Source organism: Lactuca saligna, chromosome 1 (assembly GCF_052625555.1).
Source record: "Lactuca saligna cultivar CGN05327 chromosome 1, ASM5262555v1, whole genome shotgun sequence".
NCBI lineage: Eukaryota > Viridiplantae > Streptophyta > Magnoliopsida > Asterales > Asteraceae > Lactuca > Lactuca saligna.
Window position 1 is genome coordinate 54,136,292 of NC_136417.1, and position 6,000 is coordinate 54,142,291.

A 6,000-nucleotide genomic window follows, 5' to 3' on the forward strand; every position below is an offset into this window, starting at 1 on the left:
ACTTCCATGTAGTTCCGTTTTCCTAGCTCCTTACTAGTGTTTATAAAAAATTTCCATTAAGAAATTAATAGTTTTCCTAATTTAATATATAAAGAAATAATATATGCGGAAACATGCTTCAGCCTTCAAGCCATGAGTGTGATAACTCATATGAAGCCTTTAGCCGTTTGGAGCTTAAAGCAACATGAAAGGTTGAGTGTGACTGTTCCAAAAGATATAGACTATTTTTAGTCTTTTACCAAGCAACCACATCCTTTGATTGACGATTTTGAATTACAAAATATGGTTTACAAAATGAAATAGCGATAGGAAAGTTAGATTTCAATTTACTGATACAGAGTAAATTTCTTGGAATTTGATATACGACTAAAGCATCCAATAATTGGATATTTTAGCTTAAATGGATAGTATCAATATGTGAAATAGGAAGAAGATTACTATTTACTATTAGCAACCATGACATTCTCATTTCCAGAATATGGAGTGGTCGAGTCCAAAGTAGAGGCAGACGAAGTCATATGTGCTGATGTGATGTGTTTTATTCTGATAGAATAAGATGTGTGCAGGAATCAATTCACTTGCTTCTATGAATCCCACACAAACAAAGCAAACCAGAACATGGAAAGCATAGCAGGACTCTAATAGGAATCAATTCACTTGACTTCTTTATGAAATAGAACTTAGTTGTGCGGAAAAGATTAACAGATGAATAGAGGAGGAACGAAACAAAGGAGGAAAATTAAAATTGAAAAGTTTTTCCCACAATACCCTTGGGACTAAAACTTTCTCAGTTTCTGGATTATCCCACACTTGAGTCTATGAAACATGTAGATTACTCGGCATTAGTAGAGTAATCGACAAAGAAAGCATCAGGTAGGTGGGCCATATTATTGGTTGTGGGAGAGAAACGATTGTAATGTTGCAAGAAGAATAGACAAGGAAATGTAAATAGAAAAGATTGATATATCAAGTAATTGATGATTATGATTGATTTTCTCTTAGATTTGTCTTAAATATTAGAAAGGTTTTACAAAAAAACTAAACTTATATGAATTGCTACAGAAGGGTCGTTGTGAACATTAACATGAATATCAATTGAAATTTGAATATGAAAACTAACAAGTGAAAGACATATAACGGCTAGCATTTTGTATTATTATCAAGGAGAAGTACAAATACAATGAAAGAGAAAGACATAATATATAGAGTAACTAATTAGGGTTTCCTAGCTAAAAGACCAAATCATAAAACACAATATAAGATAAAGCCCAAAATCTTATTAGGCTAACATCCCCCCTCAAACTCATAATGCAACAACAATAAGTATTGAGAGTTTTTCAGACAGAAAATGGAATTGATGAGTAGTCAACGGCTTCGTAAGAATATCAACAATCTGTAAAGAGGAAGGAACATAAGGAAGGGAGATAGTGAACTTATGGAGATGATGACGTGTGAAATGATAGTCAATCTAAATGTGATTTGTGCGCTCATGAAACACTGAATTATTGGCAATCATTATCGCACTCTCGTTGTCACAATATAAAGGAGTAGGCTAAGAGATGTGAACGCCCATATTTGCAAGAAGTCATCTCAACCAAACAATCTCACAAGTAACATCCCAAAAATACATATAAAATTTTGTTTTCAAATCCATTCAATTCATAATAAACTGATATCAAAATAGTCAAAATAGTTTAATTGTATCGTGTTATTAGAGTACAAATTCCCAAAATTACTAAATGTGGAAAAACATAGAGTGATGCGGTACGATCAAGCCGGATACTTCCCCTTCGAACTGGAAGTACCTAGAATATAAACTGAAAAATGTAAGCACAAAGCTTAGTGAGTTCCCCAAAATACCACATACTAAACAAACATATTACCAAGCATGTATGGGTGTTGGTCTACCCCTTCGATCTATTTCAATCGGATACTTGTCTACCCCTTCGGTCTATTTCAACTAGATACTATCAATAATATCTGGGTTCTTGCAATCCCCTTCGGCCTATTTCAACCGGATACCGAGTCTATTTCACCTGCTACAACTACCACATAATATCATAATAGAAATCACAGAGTCATATGGCAAATACAAGCATGAATGACAATTGTCACAAAGACAATCATCACACTACAATCATAAACTAGTGGGTCGGCCTTGGCACTTTCGACCCACATATACTACGAAGGAAGACTCACCCCAGACTGTAGGTATCAAATCGCACTCAATGGATGACTCACTAACTCTTCTCCCTATCGCACATACAAAAAACTCTAATTAGAAATTAGGTTACATTCTAACATGAAAGTCCAAAACCCTAACTCTTGAGTTATGGCAAAAAGGCTTGTTTACCTTTGCCTTATTAGGCCTCATTTCCTTGCAAGGCCCAAATCCATAAAAGAAAAACCCAAAAAGGCATCCAAGCCCACTATACGGCCTCTAAGGTCCAATATGGCCCAAGAACACCTAACTTGGCCTAAGGCTCAAAAATGACCTGCTACCATCAGGTGAGTCTGAGGCCCAACTTACTCAAGTCCAAAGTCCAACACCAGTCGAGCCCAAAAATATTCTAGGCCCACTTATTGCATATGCGCGGTGTACTTGGCTTGTACGTCCAACGTACACTGGTGTTGACTAGGAGTCGGGGCGCTAACCAAATATGTGTAACGTACACTGGAGTACGCATGGTGTACTGGTCTGCCAACCCAAACTCACCTCCATGTCTTAATTCATTAAGACCTAATGGCCAAAACTTAGATCCAGACCCTTAATAATGTCTTAATCCATAAAGTTGCAAACTTTATGCTTTTGCTTGCAAGGATGGGACTCAAATCATAAATCAAGTCCATATACACACTTGGATGGTTCCTAAAACTTGCATGGTTGAGGCTTAACCATCAAGATCCGATTTTTATGATTCAAAACACTTCCAAGAGTCCAAAAGGACAACTTATATGGTCTGAAGTTGCTCATACTCCAAGAATCCAAACTATGAGATCAAAAGATACCATTAAGCTTGCAATGATCAATGTGTAAACTTCATACCTTCAATGGGTAAGAAATAGTGGCAAACTTCTGGATCTATAAGCTCTTCCCACATCCTTGCTTCTTCCCAAGCTTCTTTCTCCTTCAAACTCACAAAAGAACACCACAATCACTCAAGAAAGCTCACAAATGTACTCAAGGTGGCTTAGGGTTCGAGATTTGCACTACAAGGGCAATGGAGGCTCAAAAGGTAAAGGACTTGTGGGACTTAAGGTCCTTAAATATGGTGCAAATCCTAAAAATTAGGGTTTTCCCATGGCTTGGTTACGTCCAGCGTATACATGGGTACGCCCATCGTACGCTGAGGATCCCCCGATGGTGCACATGCAGCGAGTACGCCATGCCTACATAATGTATGCCCAACGTACTCACCATCCATCCACCACCTTAACTTGAATAAAAAATAGTCTAAGTTAGAAGCCTCGTACCTGGTGACTCAGGTGCTACACTCCACCTATAGGACACCGCCTAACAGCATATAAACTCATATGCCACCATTCGCTAGATAGCATTTAGCTGCAACCAACAAAAGTGAATGTTGTAAAACCTAACATTTCTTCATATAAATGATGATAAAGGCAATCAGAGTCCCACTTCTAGAGCTTTCACATACACACTCACATTGCAAGATGGTTCCATGGTGATATCATCATACATTCTAGGTAGCTCAACCCTACCATCTTCAAAAAAAAAAAAAAAAAAAAAACATAATAATGGAAATTTCCACAGAGCTTCTTAACATGGATCATGGAAGCAACGTTCGAACTATATTTATAGTTGGCCATGATTAAACTGTCAAAAACACAAAAACAAAGGAAGATGAAACATTTGTAAGGTAAATAAGAAAGCATGGGGAAAAAGACAATTATAAAGGGAAAGTATATGAAAATCTCTTCTTAATAATTTCTAAGAGGCAGCGATAAGCTCCTTTATGATAAATGACACACTCTCTTGGAACGGGTGACATAACGATGACAAGACATAAAGCAATATGTTAGAGAAAAGTAATAATCGCTACCTTGATAGAATGAGTCTGGTACTTGCATCTATGAAATAACTTTTTATCCGCACTGGAATGGGGACTTAGTAGTGTACCATCCTGACAAGCTCTCACCTCAACATCGACAATCTACTTGTAACCCAGGTCGAACAACTACATAACATAGTTAATCCCAAAACTCGACAATGATGTCAAAACATCCCACCATATACATGATGCCCACAACTCATCTAGCAGATCGTGCAGCTCCTACAACTCCATCCTAGTCATATATTTGAAAAATAGATTGTACTATGTACGAACAACCATAATAGATTGTACTATGTTGGCGAGAGAGGTCGTCTCTCGCCAACACTATAAACGCCTCATATGTGATAGGTATTAGGCTATGAGAAGTGGTCACACTCAACCCACTCAAAAAGTGCTGCCAACTCAGCTCCACTACAAGCTCACTATCAAATCACTAACATTTGGAAATGGTGGCCACTCTACTTTATTTATCTTTTAATTTTTTTAATTTGGAAAAAGTAATTTTTTTATTTTTATTTTGTCCAACTCCAATCAAAGAAAAACTCAAAAGCTTCAACCAATCATTTTGTGTGTCTGCGTTCATTTCCTCTGCCACTCAACCTCATTCCACAACCAACCCACCAACCTTTGGGGTGGTGTTCACTAGTGGGTTAGTGTGCCACATAGGAACCCACATGTGGCTTGCCCCCTCCATCCACTTAGCCTTAATAATACACGACATACTACACAATTATATATATATATATATATATATATATATATATATATATATATATATATATATATATATATATATATATACTTAGGTTATTCTATTATAACTAATTATTATGCGGATATCATATGTTATTAGAATTACTAAGAGAATAAGTTGTTTAACAATGTGAATACGTTCAACCTTATAAAAGTATCGTCATTTTCATGCATTCTCGCAAATTATTATATCTTTTTGTTCTCACATATCGTTTTTCATTTATTTTCATTCTGACAGAATACGACCCAAATAAACATTTTGACAGAAATGAAAATAATAATAATAATAAGTGTATAATAACCTTATAGCCGATTTAATTAGTAAGAATGTGTATTAATGACAATAATTATTTAAGATTGAACGTATTTATATTATCAAACAACATATTTTCTTTATCATTCTCATAGCATACGATATCCGCATAATAATTAGTTAGAATATTTGAACGTAGATCTCTCTCTCTCTCTCTCTCTCTCTCTCTTTATATATATATATATATATATATATATATATATATATATATATATATATATATATATATATATATATATATATATATATATATATATATATATATATATATATATATATATATATATATATATATATATATCGAGTATGTAGGTTTAACTTCAACATTAGAGCGTAATCCCATGACACTCTCGGATTACTATCGACCCCAACATCTCTTTGCGACCAACATGTCTTGGATCCACTAGCTCAATCAAGAAGTCCCTGAAATATCAACCCTTCCATCCTTATACCTCTCCTTCAATGATAAGCTTTTGAATAACATATAGGAGAGCCAAACATCCGAGTCATTAAACTTTTGGTTAACTATTTGGAAGCATATTTGCAATTTTAAGGTAGAACCTATCAAAGGTATTATGTCTAAGATGATACCTTCAAGTTACTATATCGTGTTTCGGTAGAATAATTGGGTCCTAGTTACAATTAATTGTTTTGCATGAAGGGTCTTATTAACAACAACTTATTATTGCCCATGTTAGAGATACACAAAACACCGGTTTATGATCTAAAACCGATTTGATCCAGTTTAATAAGAACTTGTATGGTTGAATCTAGTGAAGTTTGAAGTCGAACGACAAATTTTTACTGGTTTGAGGATTTATGTCGTTTTACTTGTAAAATCGGTGTGGGTGGAACCGA